This window comes from Echiichthys vipera (assembly GCF_963691815.1).
Source record: "Echiichthys vipera genome assembly, contig: SCAFFOLD_59, whole genome shotgun sequence".
NCBI classification, from domain to species: Eukaryota; Metazoa; Chordata; class Actinopteri; order Perciformes; family Trachinidae; genus Echiichthys; species Echiichthys vipera.
The window spans coordinates 85,001-92,500 of record NW_028154877.1 but is presented as its reverse complement, the minus strand read 5'-3'; positions in this window follow the sequence as shown (position 1 = coordinate 92,500).

Genomic DNA, 7,500 nt, shown 5'->3' with positions numbered 1-7,500 from the left:
AACATGTTCTAACCCCAAAACATGTTCTAACCCCAAAACATGTTCTAACCCCAAAACATGTTCCAACCCCAAAACATGTTCCAACCCCAAAACATGTTCCAACCCCAAAACATGTTCCACCCCCAAAACATGTTCCACCCCCAAAACATGTTCCAACCCCAAAACATGTTCTAACCCCAAAACATGTTCCAACCCCAAAACATGTTCTAACCCCAAAACATGTTCCAACCCCAAAACATGTTCTAACCCCAAAACATGTTCTAACCCCAAAACATGTTCCACCCCCAAAACATGTTCCAACCCCAAAACATGTTCTAACCCCAAAACATGTTCCAACCCCAAAACATGTTCCAACCCCAAAACATGTTCTAACCCCAAAACATGTTCTAACCCCAAAACATGTTCCACCCCCAAAACATGTTCCAACCCCAAAACATGTTCCAACCCCAAAACATGTTCCACCCCCAAAACATGTTCTAACCCCAAAACATGTTCTAACCCCAAAACATGTTCTAACCCCAAAACATGTTCTAACCCCAAAACATGTTCTAACCCCAAAACATGTTCTAACCCCAAAACATGTTCTAACCCCAAAACATGTTCTAACCCCAAAACATGTTCTAACCCCAAAACATGTTCCAACCCCAAAACATGTTCCAACCCCAAAACATGTTCCAACCCCAAAACATGTTCTAACCCCAAAACATGTTCCAACCCCAAAACATGTTCCAACCCCAAAACATGTTCTAACCCCAAAACATGTTCCACCCCCAAAACATGTTCCAACCCCAAAACATGTTCCAACCCCAAAACATGTTCCACCCCCAAAACATGTTCTAACCCCAAAACATGTTCCAACCCCAAAACATGTTCTAACCCCAAAACATGTTCCACCCCAAAACATGTTCCAACCCCAAAACATGTTCTAACCCCAAAACATGTTCCAACCCCAAAACATGTTCTAACCCCAAAACATGTTCTAACCCCAAAACATGTTCTAACACCCAAAACATGTTCTAACCCCAAAACATGTTCTAACCCCAAAACATGTTCTAACCCCAAAACATGTTCCAACCCCAAAACATGTTCCAACCCCAAAACATGTTCCACCCCCAAAACATGTTCCACCCCCAAAACATGTTCTAACCCCAAAACATGTTCCAACCCCAAAACATGTTCCACCCCCAAAACATGTTCCAACCCCAAAACATGTTCAAACCCCAAAACATGTTCTAACCCCAAAACATGTTCTAACCCCAAAACATGTTCCAACCCCAAAACATGTTCCAACCCCAAAACATGTTCAAACCCCAAAACATGTTCTAACCCCAAAACATGTTCTAACCCCAAAACATGTTCCAACCCCAAAACATGTTCCACCCCCAAAACATGTTCTAACCCCAAAACATGTTCTAACCCCAAAACATGAACCAACCCCAAAACATGTTCCAACCCCAAAACATGTTCTAACCCCAAAACATGTTCCACCCCCAAAACATGTTCTAACCCCCAAAACATGTTCCAACCCCAAAACATGTTCTAACCCCAAAACATGTTCCAACCCCAAAACATGTTCCAACCCCAAAACATGTTCCAACCCCAAAACATGTTCTAACCCCAAAACATGTTCCAACCCCAAAACATGTTCTAACCCCAAAACATGTTCCACCCCCAAAACATGTTCCAACCCCAAAACATGTTCTAACCCCCAAAACATGTTCTAACCCCAAAACATGTTCTAACCCCCAAAACATGTTCCAACCCCAAAACATGTTCTAACCCCCAAAACATGTTCCAACCCCAAAACATGTTCTAACCCCAAAACATGTTCCAACCCCAAAACATGTTCTAACCCCAAAACATGTTCCACCCCCAAAACATGTTCCAACCCCAAAACATGTTCTAACCCCCAAAACATGTTCTAACCCCAAAACATGTTCTAACCCCCAAAACATGTTCAAACCCCAAAACATGTTCCAACCCCAAAACATGTTCCAACCCCAAAACATGTTCCACCCCCAAAACATGTTCCACCCCCAAAACATGTTCTAACCCCAAAACATGTTCCAACCCCAAAACATGTTCAAACCCCAAAACATGTTCCAACCCCAAAACATGTTCTAACCCCAAAACATGTTCTAACCCCCAAACATGTTCTAACCCCAAAACATGTTCTAACCCCAAAACATGTTCAAACCCCAAAACATGTTCCAACCCCAAAACATGTTCTAACCCCAAAACATGTTCTAACCCCCAAAACATGTTCTAACCCCAAAACATGTTCTAACCCCAAAACATGTTCCAACCCCAAAACATGTTCCACCCCCAAAACATGTTCCAACCCCAAAACATGTTCCAACCCCAAAACATGTTCTAACCCCAAAACATGTTCCAACCCCAAAACATGTTCCACCCCCAAAACATGTTCCAACCCCAAAACATGTTCTAACCCCAAAACATGTTCCAACCCCAAAACATGTTCTAACCCCAAAACATGTTCCAACCCCAAAACATGTTCCACCCCCAAAACATGTTCCAACCCCAAAACATGTTCCAACCCCAAAACATGTTCTAACCCCAAAACATGTTCCAACCCCAAAACATGTTCTAACCCCAAAACATGTTCCAACCCCAAAACATGTTCCACCCCCAAAACATGTTCCAACCCCAAAACATGTTCCACACCCAAAACATGTTCCACCCCCAAAACATGTTCCAACCCCAAAACATGTTCCAACCCCAAAACATGTTCTAACCCCAAAACATGTTCCAACCCCAAAACATGTTCTAACCCCAAAACATGTTCCAACCCCAAAACATGTTCCACCCCCAAAACATGTTCCAACCCCAAAACATGTTCTAACCCCAAAACATGTTCCAACCCCAAAACATGTTCTAACCCCAAAACATGTTCTAACCCCAAAACATGTTCCACCCCAAAACATGTTCTAACCCCAAAACATGTTCCACCCCAAAACATGTTCCAACCCCAAAACATGTTCTAACCCCAAAACATGTTCTAACCCCAAAACATGTTCCACCCCCAAAACATGTTCCAACCCCAAAACATGTTCCACCCCCAAAACATGTTCTAACCCCAAAACATGTTCCAACCCCAAAACATGTTCCAACCCCAAAACATGTTCCAACCCCAAAACATGTTCCACCCCCAAAACATGTTCCAACCCCAAAACATGTTCCACCCCCAAAACATGTTCTAACCCCAAAACATGTTCCAACCCCAAAACATGTTCTAACCCCAAAACATGTTCCAACCCCAAAACATGTTCCACCCCCAAAACATGTTCTAACCCCAAAACATGTTCCACCCCCAAAACATGTTCCAACCCCAAAACATGTTCCACCCCCAAAACATGTTCTAACCCCAAAACATGTTCCAACCCCAAAACATGTTCTAACCCCAAAACATGTTCTAACCCCAAAACATGTTCCAACCCCAAAACATGTTCTAACCCCAAAACATGTTCTAACCCCAAAACATGTTCCACCCCCAAAACATGTTCCAACCCCAAAACATGTTCCAACCCCAAAACATGTTCTAACCCCAAAACATGTTCTAACCCCAAAACATGTTCCAACCCCAAAACATGTTCCACCCCCAAAACATGTTCCAACCCCAAAACATGTTCCACCCCCAAAACATGTTCCACCCCCAAAACATGTTCCACCCCCAAAACATGTTCCAACCCCAAAACATGTTCCAACCCCAAAACATGTTCCACCCCCAAAACATGTTCTAACCCCAAAACATGTTCTAACCCCAAAACATGTTCCACCCCCAAAACATGTTCCAACCCCAAAACATGTTCCAACCCCAAAACATGTTCCACCCCAAAACATGTTCCAACCCCAAAACATGTTCTAACCCCAAAACATGTTCCAACCCCAAAACATGTTCCAACCCCAAAACATGTTCTAACCCCAAAACATGTTCCACCCCCAAAACATGTTCCACCCCCAAAACATGTTCCAACCCCAAAACATGTTCCACCCCCAAAACATGTTCCAACCCCAAAACATGTTCCAACCCCAAAACATGTTCTAACCCCAAAACATGTTCCACCCCCAAAACATGTTCTAACCCCAAAACATGTTCTAACCCCAAAACATGTTCCACCCCCAAAACATGTTCCACCCCCAAAACATGTTCCAACCCCAAAACATGTTCCACCCCCAAAACATGTTCCACCCCCAAAACATGTTCCAACCCCAAAACATGTTCCACCCCCAAAACATGTTCCACCCCCAAAACATGTTCCAACCCCAAAACATGTTCCACCCCCAAAACATGTTCTAACCCCAAAACATGTTCCAACCCCAAAACATGTTCCAACCCCAAAACATGTTCTAACCCCAAAACATGTTCCAACCCCAAAACATGTTCTAACCCCAAAACATGTTCTAACCCCAAAACATGTTCCAACCCCAAAACATGTTCCACCCCCAAAACATGTTCCAACCCCAAAACATGTTCCACCCCCAAAACATGTTCTAACCCCAAAACATGTTCCACCCCCAAAACATGTTCTAACCCCAAAACATGTTCCACCCCCAAAACATGTTCCACCCCCAAAACATGTTCTAACCCCAAAACATGTTCCAACCCCAAAACATGTTCCAACCCCAAAACATGTTCTAACCCCAAAACATGTTCTAACCCCAAAACATGTTCTAACCCCAAAACAAGTTCCAACCCCAAAACATGTTCTAACCCCAAAACATGTTCCAACCCCAAAACATGTTCCACCCCCAAAACATGTTCTAACCCCAAAACATGTTCCACCCCAAAACATGTTCCACCCCCAAAACATGTTCTAACCCCAAAACATGTTCCACCCCCAAAACATGTTCTAACCCCAAAACATGTTCCAACCCCAAAACATGTTCCACCCCCAAAACATGTTCCACCCCCAAAACATGTTCCAACCCCAAAACATGTTCCACCCCCAAAACATGTTCCACCCCCAAAACATGTTCCACCCCCAAAACATGTTCTAACCCCAAAACATGTTCCACCCCCAAAACATGTTCCACCCCCAAAACATGTTCTAACCCCAAAACATGTTCCACCCCCAAAACATGTTCCACCCCCAAAACATGTTCCACCCCCAAAACATGTTCCACCCCCAAAACATGTTCCACCCCCAAAACATGTTCTAACCCCAAAACATGTTCCAACCCCAAAACATGTTCCACCCCCAAAACATGTTCCAACCCCAAAACATGTTCTAACCCCAAAACATGTTCTAACCCCAAAACATGTTCCAACCCCAAAACATGTTCCAACCCCAAAACATGTTCCACCCCCAAAACATGTTCCACCCCCAAAACATGTTCCACCCCCAAAACATGTTCCAACCCCAAAACATGTTCCACCCCCAAAACATGTTCTAACCCCAAAACATGTTCTAACCCCAAAACATGTTCCACCCCCAAAACATGTTCCAACCCCAAAACATGTTCCAACCCCAAAACATGTTCCAACCCCAAAACATGTTCCACCCCCAAAACATGTTCCACCCCCAAAACATGTTCCACCCCCAAAACATGTTCTAACCCCAAAACATGTTCCACCCCCAAAACATGTTCTAACCCCAAAACATGTTCCAACCCCAAAACATGTTCCACCCCCAAAACATGTTCCACCCCCAAAACATGTTCCACCCCCAAAACATGTTCCACCCCCAAAACATGTTCTAACCCCAAAACATGTTCCAACCCCAAAACATGTTCCAACCAACTACTTCCTGTGAAGCACTTTCAAAATAACACCTCTTTGTTATTTTTATCATAGACTGAATGGTTGTTTTCACAGAGCTTTACTTTGAAAGGTCGGTGCCTGTTGTTTTCCGTACACAGAGCTTTACTTTGAAAGGTCGGTGCCTGTTGTTTTCTGTACACAGAGCTTTACTTTGAAAGGTCGGTGCCTGTTGTTTTCCGTACACAGAGCTTTACTTTGAAAGGTTGTGTCTGTTTTTTTCCGTACACAGAGCTTTATTTTGAAAGGTCGGTGCCTGTGGTTTTCCGTACACAGAGCTTTACTTTGAAAGATCGGTGCCTGTTGTTTTCCGTACACAGAGCTTTACTTTGAAAGGTCGGTGCCTGTTGTTTTCCGTACACAGAGCTTTATTTTGAAAGGTCGGTGCCTGTTGTTTTCCGTACACAGAGCTTTACTTTGAAAGGTCGGTGCCTGTTGTTTTCCGTACACAGAGCTTTACTTTGAAAGGTCGGTGCCTGTTGTTTTCCGTACACAGAGCTTTACTTTGAAAGGTCGGTGCCTGTTGTTTTCCGTACACAGAGCTTTACTTTGAAAGGTCGGTGCCTTCTGTTTTCCGTACACAGAGCTTTACTTTGAAAGGTCGTGTCTGTTGTTTTCCGTACACAGAGCTTTACTTTGAAAGGTCGTGTCTGTTGTTTTCCGTACACAGAGCTTTACTTTGAAAGGTCGGTGCCTGTTGTTTTCCGTACACAGAGCTTTACTTTGAAAGGTCGGTGTCTGTTGTTTTCCGTACACAGAGCTATACTTTGAAAGGTCGGTGCCTGTTGTTTTCCATACACAGAGCTTTATTTTGAAAGGTCGTGTCTGTTGTTTTCCATGCACAGAGCTTTATTTTGAAAGGTCGTGTCTGTTGTTTTTCCGTACACAGAGCTTTACTTTGTAAGGTCGTGTCTGTTGTTTTCCGTACACAGAGCTTTACTTTGAAAGGTCGTGTCTGTTGTTTTCCGTACACAGAGCTTTAGAGCTTTACTTTGAAAGGTCGTGTCTGTTGTTTTCCGTACACAGAGCTTTACTTTGAAAGGTCGGTGCCTTTTGTTTTCCATACACAGAGCTTTACTTTGAAAGGTCGTGTCTGTTGTTTTCCGTACACAGAGCTTTACTTTGAAAGGTCGGTGCCTGTTGTATTCCGTACATAGAGCTTTACTTTGAAAGGTCGGTGTCTGTTGTTTTCCGTACACAGAGCTTTACTTTGAAAGGTCGGTGCCTGTTGTTTTCCGTACACAGAGCTTTACTTTGAAAGGTCGGTGCCTGTTGTATTCCGTACACAGAGCTTTACTTTGAAAGGTCGTGTCTGTTGTTTTCCGTACACAGAGCTTTACTTTGAAAGGTCGTGTCTGTTGTTTTCCGTACACAGAGCTTTACTTTGAAAGGTTGTGTCTGTTGTTTTCCGTACACAGAGCTTTATTTTGAAAGGTCGGTGCCTGTTGTTTTCTGTACACAGAGCTTTACTTTGAAAGGTCGGTGCCTGTTGTTTTCTGTACACAGAGCTTTACTTTGAAAGGTCGTGTCTGTTGTTTTCCGTACACAGAGCTTTACTTTGAAAGGTCGGTGCCTGTTGTTTTCCGTACACAGAGCTTTACTTTGAAAGGTCGGTGCCTGTTGTTTTCCATACACAGAGCTTTACTTTGAAAGGTCGTGTCTGTTGTTTTCCGTACACAGAGCTTTACTTTGAAAGGTCGGTGCCTGTTGTTTTCCGTACA